Genomic DNA, 15,312 nt, shown 5'->3' on the forward strand with positions numbered 1-15,312 from the left:
CACCTAGAGAGAAATGCACATAAAGACATAATCAGAGTAGCCTTTTTCTGTTCGTTTTGAATTATTTCGTTTGAAGACATTTCAAGCTTTGTGTATTTGATGTATTTATCATGTCTGTGTGAGGCATACGCTGAGTTTCGTTAAGTTAGGAGGATGAGATGCGCTCCAGCTGACGTGCAATGCAAGTGACCGCGCGGGCGCCTCCATGATTAGTGTCTGTTATATTTGCTTCTCTTACTTATTTAAATCCAGGCAATTGGTTGATGAAAAATTGATTAAAATTAAGATACAATTTATAGAAAACGAAATTCACTTTAAAGAAAGGTTTTCTACTAAACAAAACTTAATGAAGTGGTCAAAATCATGTCTGACCCACTCCATATCCATTTCTCGATGCATCCTATCTTACTCGTGCTGTTCACTTTTCATATTCAACATAGATGGAAAAAAATAACATTATAATATTTTAACAAATATGATACTAAATGAGATTATTTAATGGCTACAACAGTATAGTAAGCCTATAGACTTTTTTTTTAGAATATAATTTTGCTGTGCACTTGCATATTAGTGTCAGCTGGGAAGGAAATATATACCAGACCTCTTGGAACTTTAATTGAATACATAGCGTTGGTAAAGCATACTGAAATTACATCCCTACAAATTTATTAGGCCCTACTGAAAATAAATGTATCGAATTTAAGCAAAGTAGCCTAAATGTTAAGACTGTAAGCCCTTTGCTTTTTACGTAGCCTATAAAGGACTCGTATAGCCGACTTTGTGTTAATTTAATTTGTAAAGGATTTTTTTAACTCAAACATTAACACTGAAATAAATGAAACTAAATTATTGAACATTTTTTGGCACACCACGACGAGTGGCGCTATGCATTGTTCTAAAGCCAGGTTTTATTCTGGCATGTTGAATTAGTGTTCGACAAACGCGGCGGCGCGTTCATTTGAATGAAGAGCGTTTGAGCGAACACACACTGGAACGTTGGGCCATGTCGCAACGAGTGAATCATGGCCGAGTGGTTGAACTTACGTTACGATCATTTAGATGACACGGGTTCGAATCCCGAACTAACTTGGACTTCTGATATTTTTAAATTAGCCTATTAATGCATTTTATAGTCTATTGTTGATGCAGAGAGATTTGTCTAGTTCTAAAACATAGTTTTTTGCTTATAGCCTATTTACAAAATAAAATCACCATGCATTTCCATTTTACACTAAGGAACAAATATTATACAATGACTTTACTTCTGTAGCCTATAATAATTCCAATCGTAATTTCAAAAGCAGTTCTGTTTATATATATATATATATATATATATATATATATATATATATATATATATATATATACATATATAGCCTATGACGTTTAAACGACAAACAATAAAATCAGAACCAGTATTCTGTTGCGTTCATGGTTCCAGGCAGTAATGCATCCACGGCTTTTCAAAATGTCACAAAGCGTTTTGAGATTGTTTTGAATGAAATATTGAAGTTTATAATTAAGTGTTTTGGCACACCACGACGAGTGGCAAACTCTTTGTTTTGTTTTGCAAACTCAGCTAGCCTGTGGGGGGTTTGGAGAAGGCAATAGTTGCTTTATCGTGGGGGTGCAGGACAGAGGTGTTAATGTTCCGTCTTTCATATGGAGAGTGTCGGAGCCAGCCTGATGAGCAGGCAAAGGCAACATTCTTTTAAGGATTAATTAATCTCAAAATCTCCAAAAGTCCATAGCCTGTGTACAGTAGGCCCTATATCTTATTAAATTATATATTGTAGTGTTATTGATTGTATTTAAAGGTTTTCCACACACAATTTCAATTTAGCAGATACAGAGCTCTTTAATTCGCGACCCACCTCGTTTTATTGTAAGGTGAATTCAGCAAGGCGTGTTGTATCTTTGAAGGAACAAAAGCTATTTGTTACAGTTTTTTCTTTCGTGATTTGTGTGGATAACACACAGCGACATATACAGTATTATCAGCTGTATTATTAATGCTTAATTTCGAGAAAGACTCGCCGCGCGCAGTGAGGGAGACCAAACTTCGTAAAAAATTATCCAGCGCGAGAGAGGCAAAGAAAAACGCCTGTTCTTAATTTATGTTGCTTTGAGCTTTTTTCGTTTTGTACCGTTTTAATTTTTTTATTTAGCTGCAATTTCTTTGACAATAGAAATTTAAAATGTTGCAAGAATAAGATTCTGTGTTTCTTATTTTGCATCACAAAGGAATAAACTCTATCGATGCAACCCTGTTTAAATAAATAAACTGTCCCGACACTTTATTCATACCTTGAAATGTGCGATGGGTTTTCAAACTTAATTAATTTTCTTTTTCTTTTACATTTTCATTGTTTATTTTTTAATTGAAAGTAATACTGTATTGAAAGTATTTTTCTGATTTGTTCGATCTGTTTTGAAAAATGTCTTCCGTTGCTATGGCCGGGTATCACTGTCAGTCATCTCAATCTCGCGAATGATTCACACACACAAAAAAAATAATTTAGCAGATTAAAGACGAGCTTCATCATGTTCATTTTCTGGTGCAATCGGCTGACAGTCTTCCTCTTCCTTCATCAGATTCATCAGTGTCGTCTTTGCAGCGGCACAACTGGAATGTTGCAAATTTATGTTGTAATGTACAATTGATAATTAAACAAGATGATTGACTTTAATAAACAGATGCATATTTAAGCATCAAGAACGGAAAAACATAAACACTGTTAGCTACACTGAGATTCGATCTCAGATCGTTGAAGCTCCGAGAGGCTATTGTTAATGCATTGACCACAGAGCTATCGACTGAATAGCCTATAGGTCTACTACTGTTTGTTCGGTATTTGAACCGATTTGAATTCGGCCACGAATTTGTTTTGTTTTATTTGGTTTTAAATGTAGGCCTATTTTTACATATTTTGCTTTCGTTAATGTTAACCAATTCTGTTGTAGCATAATAGGCCTATATTTTTTCCCTAAAAGTTTGTTTTATTCTCTGCCTTGTTTGTTTATATTTTTTCATTTTCAATCAGTCTCATTTTTGTTCAAATAATGAAAAAAGGTTTTTTATTATTTTTTTTTATTTTTAATAAACAGATAGGAAACTTACCTTTTAAAATGCCGCAGTTGCTGCTGTTTTGCCCTGTCACTTGCCCGGTATAGCCTAGTCATTTCGCGAACGACTTTGAAATTCGACTGGTTTATTTTTGCTGCGGCAGTAATAGGCATTGTGGTTGATTATTTATTAAATAATTCAATTGATAATCATAACAACATGTAAGCCTGAATCTAACAAAGAATGCTTAAACCGACTAACATCGGTTAGTAACTGCAAGTCCTGAAAATGTTTTAATTTTATGTAAGTAAATGACAAGTAACCTATTGACATAGCCTTTCTAAATTATAGAAAAACTGGGCACACAATTTTAACGTGTCTACTTTGTTTAAATTTAATGAATTTGAATTCGTTTAACCACAATATTTATCTTGAATTTATCTGTGGCCTCTCAACTCAGATTACTGCCGCGGCAGATTACGTCATAAAGAGAATAAACTGACACTTTTCAAAGTCTGTGATTACAGCGCCACTCAGCGGTAAAAGGCAGCAAATACACATCCCAATTTTGCCGCCGCGGGAACGGCGGCGGTAAAAGTCTCATTCTGGTTGTCCACCATCTGTAACTCTGCATAATGCAGACTACTGCACAGCTGGTGGTTAACAGTTCATGAGTACATGAATAAAACTCACCGAACCCACAACGCTATAGGCAGTGCATCAAACTTGAAACCCTGGCGAACGTGTTCTGAGAAGACAGCCAGCATACCTAAATCCCGTAGGCATTAAGCCAGCATTGCAAGCGTCGAATTCAGTGAGAAAGTCTCAGTATAAAACAGCACGTCCCTAGTACCATCCACCAAGCACACAAACAGCTAGTCAGACTGCTGCCTAGTGATCCACGCACATCTGCAAAGCCCTTACAGGGCCAACAGCACTCTGAGCATCAGCATCACGTGAGGCTGACGGCTCAGCAGAAGGCGGGCAGGGATCAATCTGTGCTCTGAACGGTGTAAGCGACTTCGGAACGCAGCTTGGTATCGGACTGAGAGTGACACTGCAGTCACCAGGTCCGAGACAATGCAAAATATTTCACTTAGAATGAGCGTAGGTCTCCAAAGTGCTTCGCTGGGGCGAGAGCAGGTGGAAAGGCCATCTCAAGGAGAGCTCTCAGCACTTATTAGTGTGAAGTGTCTTGCTCAACTATGGACCCAGCAGCGGACACACAAGAAGGTTCCACAGCTTGGGGCTGGGGTGCCAATCGTGCCGATCGCCTGTAGAAGCAGGACCTTCCTGAGGGGGATTGTCATGGGGGGCCCCATAACTCTCTCAGGTCCATGAACCGGGGATGATAGGCCAGTAAGGGGGTCACGAGGAAACTGACACTCCCTTGTAGAACATAGCCGATGTTCTGTAGCCGACGTACAGAAGTGCAAATTAACACATAACTGAATGTACATAAACAGTGCTAGTGGCCGTAGCGACAACAACTGTGAATATGCAGTTAGATAATAGCCCCATAATAGCATAGCACCTCAGTAAGTACACAACACAGTCGTAGCCGTAGCTAGAACTATGAGTATACGAGTTAGTACAGAATAGCCAGTTGCACTGAAGGAAACGGGGCAACATAACAGCGTAGCACATGTACGTAACAGCATCGGTCGCTGTAGCGCCAACTTAATATACGCAGTAGCTCAGTATAGGCACTGAAGGATACGGGGCAACACCGCAGCATGAACACATCCATGTGCAAATAAAAGCAGCGCAGGTCGCCGTATCGACGGACACTGTGAATGTGCACAGTTCGACTGGGATAGCTAGTTGCACTAAGATACAGGGCAACATGACAGCATAACACAAGTGCGTAAGAATAGCGCATCCATGTATGTACATAAATGCAGCGTAAGTCGCCATAGCGACAGAAACTGTGTAGAGACAGAAACTGAGATGCACAGTTAGATCAGGATGGCTAGCTGCACTGAAGGAAACGGGGCAGCATTACAGCATAACACATCCGTGTACGTACATACATCCAGAAACTGTAAATATGCACGGTTAGATTAGGATAGCTAGTTTTGCACTGAAGGAAACAGGGCAACAAAATAGCAAAAACACGTCCTTGTACGTACATAAGTGCAGTGTAGTCGCCGTAGCGACAGAACTGTGAATATGCACAGTTAGATAGGACAGCTGGTTGTTGCACTGAAGGATAGAGGGCAACATAACAGCATAACACATCAGTGCGCACATTTAAAACATGTGTGTATAATGCAGTGCAAGTCGTCGAAGCGACCGAAACTGCATGAATATGCGCAGTTCAAACATAATAGTCAGTTGTTGAAGGGCAACATAACAGCATAACGCTTTAGTGTGTACACAGATGCAGCGCAAGTCGCCGTAGTGACGACTGTGACTATGCAGTTAGATAGGATAGCTAGTTGCACTGAAGGAAACAGGGCAATGTGATAGCATAGTTACATTAATGTGTACAAAACACAGCGTCAGAGGCATAGCGACATCGACTGTGAATACGTAGTTAATCAGAATAGCCGGTTGCACTGAGGATACAGGGCAATATATAACGGCATAAATCATAGACACATATCAATGTACATAACACAGCGTCAGTGGCATCGCACAACAACTGTGAATACACAGTAATCAGAGTAGCCAGTTGCACTGAGGAAACAGGGCAATATATAGCGGCGTAATCGTAACACATATCAGTGCGTAGTGTGTACACAGCGTCAGTTGCATCGCACAACAACTGTGAATACATAGTAATCAGAATAGCCATTTGCACTGAAGGATACAGGGCAATATATAACGGCAAAAATCATAACACATATCAGTGTGTAGTGTGTACATAAACACAGCATCAGTTGCGTCGCACGACAACTGTGAATACGCACTGCGTAGTAATCAGAATAGCCATTTGCACTGAATGACACAGGGCAATATATAATGGCAAAAATCATTACACATAACAGAGTGCGGTGTGTACGTAACACAGCGTCAGTTGCATCGCGCAACAATTGTGAATACGTAGTAGTCAGAATAGCCATTTGCACTGAAGGATACAGGGCAATATACAACGGCAAAATTCATAACACATATCAGTGTGTATTGTGTACGTAACAGCGTCAGTTGCATCGCGCAACAACTGTGAATACGTAGTAGTCAGAATAGCCATTTGCACTGAAGGATACAGGGCAATATACAACGGCAAAATTCATAACATATCAGTGTGTATTGTGTACGTAACAGCGTCAGTTGCATCGCGCAACAACTGTGAATACGTAGTAGTCAGAATAGCCATTTGCACTGAAGGATACAGGGCAATATACAATGGCGAAATTCATAACATATCAGTGTGCAGTGTGTACGTAAACACAGCGTCAGTTGCACCACGCAACAACTGTGAATACGCACTGCGTAGTAATCAGAATAGCCATTGCACTGAAGGATACAGGGCAATATACAACGGCAAAATTCATAACACATATCAGTGTGTATTGTGTACGTAACACGGCGTCAGTTGCAACACGCAACAACTGTGAATACGTACTGCGTAGTAATCAGAATAGCCATTTGCACTGAAAAATACAGGGCAATATATAGTGGCATAAATCCTAACACATAAGTGTGTAGTGTGTACGTAACACAGCGCAGTTGCATCACACAACAACTGTGACTACGTAGTAATCAGAATAGCCAGTCGCACTGAAGGATACAGGGCAATATCGTGGCATAAGCATAACACACACATATCAGTGTACATAAACACAGCGTCAGTGGCATCGCACAGCAACTGTAAATACATAGTTGAATCAGAATAGCCAGTTGCACTGAAGGATACAGGGCAATTTATAGCGGCATAAATCACGAACACATAACAGAGTGCAGTGTGTACGTAAACACAGCGTCATTTGCGTTGCACAACAACTGTGGTTAAATCAGAATGGCCAGTTGCACTGAAGGATACAGGGCAATATATAACGGCACAAATCATAGCACAGTGTTCAGTGTGTACATAAACACAGCGTCAGTGGCGTAGCGACAACAACTGTGAATACGTAGTTGAATGGCCAGTTGCACTGAAGGATACAGGGCAATATATAACGGCACAAATCATAGCACATATTAGTGTGCAGTGTGTACATAAACACAGCGTCAGTGGCGTAGCGACAACAACTGTGAATACGAAGTTAATCAGAATGGCCAGTTGCACTGAAGGATACAGGGCAATATATAACGGCACAAATCATAGCACATAATAGTGTGCAGTGTGTACATAAACACAGCGTCAGTGGCGTAGCGACAACAACTGTGAATACGTAGTTAAATCAGCATGGCCAGTTGCACTGAAGGATACAGGGCAGCCTGACAACATAAGCTGTAAGCACATCAATATGTAATGTTATGTAGGCCCAGCGTCAACAGCATAAGCGGTAACGACTGCGCAACCCCGTAGTCAAAACTGACTAGAAGGGGGGTAAACACTCACCGGATTGCGGCTGTGCACTTTCCATTGTCAGAGCGGGGCGTCTAGAGACTCATAGCATCCGCACTTTCTCTTTAAGACACGGAGCCATGGCCTTTGCCTCGTCTATCTAGACGCGCGTCTTGCGCACGACTGAGTTACCAAGGACGTCGTGGAAGACGGAGTCTTTCTTGAAGTAGCCTGGCTGATATACCGGGCTAAGTATTATCAACAGAGCCTATCGCGTCGAGTCCTTCTAGCGAGCCCGCGAAGAGGACCGGAGTGGCGACGGGCAGCGTCAACTAGGGTGGGAGAGGGCCCACCAGCGGCCTGCTGGCGGCAGTGGGCCTCATCCCCGCTGATGCCCGAGTTTATTCCCCTGAGGACGCTCACTGTCCGGCACAGCCTTTGTCGTCCGTGAGTGCGGCCTCGGTTGATCCTTGTTAGGGTAGAGCGAGTCAGTAGGACCCGCACATATCTGGCATGTAGGTTAGCAGCCATCGGATGCGGGGAGGAAACATGGTGAGTAACCTCTATTGCAACTTCCACGATGACTTCAGATAAGACTTCTAGCGTGAAGAAAGAGATTCTGACGTATTGTCGCGCCCATGCTATTTATACTGCCCGCGGACCGGTCAGCATTTGCATGTTCGCGTCAATTGGCCAGCTGTCTCCAGCTGGCGTTAGCCTATAAGATTTCAGTGAAAATGGAGAAGGAAGGAGTTCCCATATACGTCAGTGACGTAATGTCGAAGTGACCGCCTTGAAAGGGAACCGCTGTTTCTGCCACTCCTAAAGCGCCTCCTGTTGGCAACTCTTTGTAAACAGCCTTGCAAACCTGTATTAATATTAGTGTGGAATTTTTCCTTCAATATTGACTCATGACAGTAAAATAGGGCATTCTAAGTCAATCTACTGCAGTATTTCCTCTCTCAATCAGTAAAAAATGTGGTTAAAACCCAGTCATACTTTAAAAAAAAAAAAAAAAAAAAAAGTAATATACCGTGAAACGAGTATAATTTTGAAAAATACTGTGATAAAAATGTTTGCTCATAGGCTACTGCCCAGCACTAATTGATCATTATCAAAATTTGCTGCGGCATATCCGACAAAATGCATTCAATTTCACACTAAAGCACACTTGATGAACTATGCATTATGCAATATACGTTTTTACTGCATGTATTAATATGAGCAATACAATTGTACCTTTATCATTAATTTTAACTGCTTGAGGTAGCCACTAGGCTACTAATGTTAGTCCTCTCAGCCTCGACAGCAAACACTCCAGAAAAACTACCGATATGGACTTTTGACGATAGCGATAGTTCCACCAATCAACTATCGGTACCGATATATCGGCAAAACCTATGAATAGGTCGAGCTCTAATTTTAATATAAGAAGCAAGCAGAATACGGGTGTTGTGAATACTATGCAGCGTCTGCGGTTTAAAAACTAAGCGCAGGATCGATCCAGAATCGTTGGAGAGAGAATCTTTTCCCTCCACCCCTATTGTATAGTATGAACAACACAATATTAGATAGATTAAAAAAAAACTGTTCTTTCCTGTATGCCAGGCCTATATGCGTAAAGTGCCAAGTTGATGCTTCCTCTGCAGACTGCTTTACTCTCGTATCACGTGACCAGAGTGTAAGTGCAGTATTTGCGGTTAAATATCGTTTTATCATATTGCGATATTATCGCAAATGCAATTAATTGTTCAGCCCTAATAGTTATTATACATGCTTAATCTTTTTATTTTAGGCTTTTAAGTGGAATTTGACACAGAATTAGGCAACTCGCCAACGATTCCTTGTGACTCCCTCAATCAAAACTCATCAACTTGTCACACATTAATCATATAACAAAAAAACAAAAAGTAAATAAAACGTGTGCATAGTTTAATGACCATAAACCAAACAATAGCCTACAGAACTGGTTCTTACCAAGAAATGGACGATTCCAGCTGTGCACACAGACCCCAACATTGTTCCCTCTTAATAGCAAAAAAAACCTCAAGCAATCTTAAGAGACTTAGAACTCTCTTGAAATATACATTCCCACTCCAAATGTAAAACTATAAAGCAGCACAGAGCTCCAACAAGGACAGCCTGTGATTGTGGAATGTGAAACCAATCCAGCGTTTAAGCTAGTTTTGGCAGCGAAGAGTTCCATTCAAGATATGGCTGATGTCGGATTAGCCTTATGTTAAGCTATTGCTAAATGACGGCAACTTGGACGGAGGTCATGGTGGTCTTAAAATAACGAGGGTCAAAGACTAACAGGCACGCTGCAGTTCCAGCTGCTTTAAAAATCTCCTTCCTCAAATTCAACCAATCAGAACCACACAAAATACTCAATTAAATTTGCCCACATGAGAAAGTTGCTTGTTTTGCGTGTAGATTTAGAATTACGGTCACAAATTGGAAAAAGGTTGATTGTGTATTATCAGTAGTGTAGCACAGCTCACACTAGGGCTGCACAATTAATCACAATGAAACCGCACACGATTTGGCGAAAGGCTGCGATTATTTTATGCGCAGCACGGCTGGATCAGTAAATGCTGCTCCATCTGAACGCCAGAGGGTGCTCTCACGCAGACACTACAAATATGCAGCCTATAATCGTGCAGCACACAGAAGTCACTTTGAAACCAAGCGACCAACTTGAACCTCTTTAGCCATTACACACAATTCATGTGGATTCCTATTGAAATTTCTGTTACAAATTATTTATTTTTTAAACAAATGTAAATGTGACTGGACCTTGAGGATCATGAGTAGGGCTGGAATGATGCATCAATGTAATCCATTACGTTGATTAGGCCTACTTACGCACTGTTTATGTTCATCCCTAATCCCGTAATTTTTTGCAAAAAAAAAAACAAAACCAACAACTCTATAGCAGATGCTAATGGCTAGTATGGCAGCGCCGCTTAAGAGCCAGCACATTTTCAGGACTCACAACCGCATTCAGCAACAGTTTCAAAAATGGTGATGTCCACAACATCAGGAGAAGTTTTAATCACAACTGACAGTGTAATTAAATATATTAGTCTAATCGAGGAGCGAGTTCATCCATCAGATATTTTAAACAACCAACAAGGACTTTAAATGCGTAGTAACCAAGTGCAGAGTACGTTTAAGCCGCACGCATCGCACCATTGCAGCTTCGGTGGATCTACGGATGAACGCAAATAATTTATCCGTCTCCGTGAGTAAACTAAACCCGTCATGATTATCAGGGATGGACGATATATTGGCCACCATATCGGTATTGGCTGATATAGGTTCATTTTAATGTTATCATCTGCCTGATAAGAAAAGTTAGCCGATATATTTCCTTCAGCTGAGACTCTTCAGATGTGCACTGTTTGCCTTGATGGTTTTGAATTACTTAAAATATTATTGGAATCACTTAAAAAAAGACAAATACAGTTAAGTGCAACATCTAGGCTTCATAAAATAATAATTAGAACATTATAATTGTGTGCTTGGGACATAATGTTGAGACTTTTGTTTTTGCTCTCACAAATAGTGCAATATCGGTTATCGGCTTTCAAAAATAGAGAATTATCAGTATCGACCAAAATATTCATATCGGTGCATCCCTAATGATTATACAGTTCACTGTGGCTCTCACATTATATGACGTGCCAGACAACTAGTACGGGTTTGTCGAAAATGCGTTTGTGAGCCCTGCAAATGTGCAGGTGTCAGTTTGGTTATAGAATGGGGTTGTCATACTCGTAAAAAACTAAAACGCTGTATGAACGCTACCATATTAAGCTGTGCTGCCATACTAGCCATAAGCATCTGCTCTAGAGTTTTGACATATGCTGCTCATAACATATACAAATGTACATGAAAAAAAGAAAGGAAGAAATAAAGAATATAAGGACATTGGCCATGTCTATCGGTTGGATTTTTCTCCAGTAACAAATGCCCCACCCTGTGAGAAGAACCTGGCTGAGGAACAAATCCACTCACAGGAAACACAGTGGCCACATTGCATAAACTCCCATACAGCAGACAGCAGGTTGACACATGGCCTGTGACACACTGAGGCAGAAAGTGTACCATTTACCTGTATAATAAGTGAGAATGTGTGAGAAACGTTATGTCACTGACAATGTTAAAGGGAGAGTTCCGACCCAGGTTCATTGGAAAAACGTGCCTTTTTGCAAACCTAAAAAAATAAATAATAAACTGCAGTTTCCAGCTGAAATGAACACTAGTGGCCAACATTTACTCTATTGCGATTACAGCACATGATCCATTAATAAAGACTTTTTCTGTGCTTTTTCTTTCTTGTAGAATGCTATGTTATGACCTTAAAAGTCAAAACACTTCTACCATTGTGCATGATTAGTAAACTATTAAGTTTAAATCACATAACCAGCTCCAAATGTATGGCTTTCTTCTGATATAGTAAACTTGCTCAGTAGCTCACCTGCTACTGCATTGCACTTATGTTTAGTGTACGTTATTTGTTTTATTATAATTATTAACCTTTTAAAGTAGACATGTTATATTCCGTATGTAGCCTATGTACAAGAAATATCTAAATAAGCGGAATCTCTGAAACGGCTGTTCCTCAGTGCGGTCAGAGTTGTTTCAATGAGACACATAGTGGACAATAGTGATGTTAACAGAGAGAGAAAGCCTGAAACTTATACAGAAGATTCATTCTCTCTTTTTGACATTCTGAGTTCCTCTCTATAAGAAAATTACAATGATTGTAATGCATCTACAATTTTGCACCCTTGGTGAGCATGAGTCTTCTTTAAAAAAACAAAAAATAATAATTACTTTAGAGTTTGGTTCACTGATTAAGTGAATCAAAGCTCTGATCTAATAATTATTTTGCATTGCGTTCAGGTTAATATTGCTATCTATTACTATATATAACTGTTAGCCTATATTATTGCATGTATAACTACAAATTACAGTACAAATAAACAAAATAATAACAAACAGCAATTAAAAATATATTTATAATATAAAAGATATTTAAAAAATATATAAATATGGGTTTCATATATTTTTATTATTTTACAATATCACAAAGTTTTAGTGTCCATGTTCAGATTTACTTTTGTGATTATGAAAACTGTACAGAAATTCAAAAAACAAGTTAAAAACTGGAAGAAAGAGGAGCTCCAACATGTGAAGACCTTCACAGAACTATGCTGGGAACTCCATGACATCATCGGTGACTGGCCAGTTCTTTGAGACTCCACCCACAGAAGGGAGAGTCATGAATGAGCTCACAGCCAATGAGGGTTTGAGAATTACCCTTTTAGTTTTATCTCAGAGCTCATCCTATTATGGTTTTACCATGACCCCCAGGACCAACAGCAGTGAAAAGAATCTCCTCTAACCCACTACCGTATCTGCTCCATACTTTACCACGGCAGTTAACTCACACTCACAGCAAGCACATAAGCCAATAGACCTTGTGCTCCGGCACGGATCACTCAGGATACGTCATGCTTTATAGAACTAGATTAGCCTAAACAAAGTGAATATGGTGTTATGTCAGCTGACTTGGCAAGTAAAAATGAGGATTAAAGGAAAGACAGACTCTTCATTAAATGGCAAAAAAAAAAAATTTGCTCTTTCTACACGGTTCTTAAACAGTCTGAGGCTAATTGATGGATGGGATGCATGTTTACCTAGCAACTAGGCCTATGGTTAAATTTCCAATTTTAAGCACATTAAATATAATAATTTTAAACAAACATTTAATTAATAAATCAATCATTCACTCATTCATTCAATTCATATATCACCAGGTTGACCCATAATCCTTGACATTTTTTTTTTTTTAAACAATACAGTCACCCAGTGGATCTGATATTTTAACAGATTTTAGATTAACAGATTTTTAGATTTTAGTCAAGAAAAAAAAAAAAAAAACCTGAATGATATTTACAGCTTTTGAATATTATGGATGCAATTAAGTTTTACACACACTACATTTAGATTTTTTTTTTATAAGCAATTTTAATTTAATTGGTTTTAATTGGTATCAATGTTGAGATGCAATATTATCAACAACTGAAAACTTAGTAGTAGTATATATCTAGTCCTCAAAATCTGTCAGGTAAAGTTAAGTTTACTGCTAAATTGTTATATAGTCAGATGAAACAAAACAAACATAAACCCTGTAACTTGACTGCTCTGACATTTATCAACACAGAAGTCCATTTCATGTACTTCTTTATTGTAACTTCCTATAGCATTTGTATTCTGTAAACTGTTATTTACAGCTATATTTATTTTTGCAATTGATTACAGTGGAATATTGGGCAGTACATTGCAGCCTATTACGTGACTGCATGCAGCCAGAGCACAACGGACTGAAACCAAAACCAAAGGTACTACAAAACAATGAAACATCATGGCTAAACACATTCATCTGACATTTTGTGCATGGCCCAAACGCTTAAAAAAAAAAACAAAAAAAAAAGGTAATACCATTGTAGTCAAACAGAGCACAGCTTGTTTTTTTGTTGGCTGGTAAGTAAATCAATACTATTTAAATACATTTGAAATATGCTAAATGTATAAAAAATATTATAGCCTAAATAAATAGCTTATCCTTACATCCTCTTCCCTCAGCTCTACAAATAACTTCCCACCCAAAGACTGTGGCATTTCTGAGCTAATGCCTCTCTCTCTTCAGTAACTGGTGATTTGGCTCCAGATAAGGGCCATGCCAAAGAGGATACCTGTCCCACACTCCAGCCAAAACCAACCCGCCGGAGTACCTCTGAACATTCATACTAAGAGTATCAGTTAACTTGCTCACTGCAATTAGATGGGGAGGAGACAACCCAAACACAGCAAACTATTCCCTCTCAAATCAACAAAATGACTGGAGTTTAAAAAGGATCATATTAGCAAGTGCCTGATTTTTACTTTCTATATTACTACTTTACTGATTGCTATTAATTGTTTGTACTTTATTCTATCTTGTGGTTTGAAACATACGTCTCATTACAATGACAGTTGTTGTACAATGTGTCACATAAACTGAATGAATAAATGTAAAGGGTTTAGGCTAGCTAATTAGCCTAGTCAAAAAGCCAAAACAGCACAACATGGCATTATATTTGATGGAACATGCCTTTACAACAAGAAATGAACAAATCTATGTCAGACACAAACTTTGGTTAGATTACCATGTGAAGACCATCAACAGCTGGACTAAAACCCTTACGTAAGACAAAATATTAATTTACATCTGACTTTCCATTCGCAAAAAGCCAGTTTATACTTTTCCCTCATTCCCAACCAAATCCAACACTGAATATTGTTCAGTTTTGCTCTTGACGTCAGTTTTATTTTACTACATTTCCTTGAAGTAACTTCCATCGTTTTTAGAAACGCGTTTCATAAAAAGCAGGCAAACAAACACTGACATAGCCTCACAGTAAATTCAGAAGTGTTTCAGGGAGTTGCCAGGGTGGAATAATTCAGGATATGTTACTAATAATAGATTTTACTCCAGATTTTCCCCTCACGACACAGACTCGAAAGAGGGGTTCTGCTTCAGTTTACATTTATTTTGTGCGCACAATTCACTTGTTTAGCTAAATGTTTTTAATCATTTAACATTTCCTTCCTGAAAACAGCTTTTATGGCTTTTGAAAGAACATTATTAGTCAATTTTAGACAGTATGCACACAGAAAACTCCTTTACAACTGTCCTTTTCAAACAGTCAACATAGCAAATAACGTTAATAGCATG

General features: G+C 38.9%; 1 protein-coding gene across 2 annotated transcripts in view; it reads right to left on the reverse strand.

Moving 5' to 3' along the window:
* pkn2b (protein kinase N2b) overlaps positions 1 to 15,312 on the reverse strand; it is a 62,813-nt gene that overhangs the window by 46,643 nt on the left and 858 nt on the right. The window lies entirely within an intron of this gene.

This window comes from Rutilus rutilus (genome assembly GCF_951802725.1).
Source record: "Rutilus rutilus genome assembly, chromosome: 12".
Lineage (NCBI taxonomy): Eukaryota > Metazoa > Chordata > Actinopteri > Cypriniformes > Leuciscidae > Rutilus > Rutilus rutilus.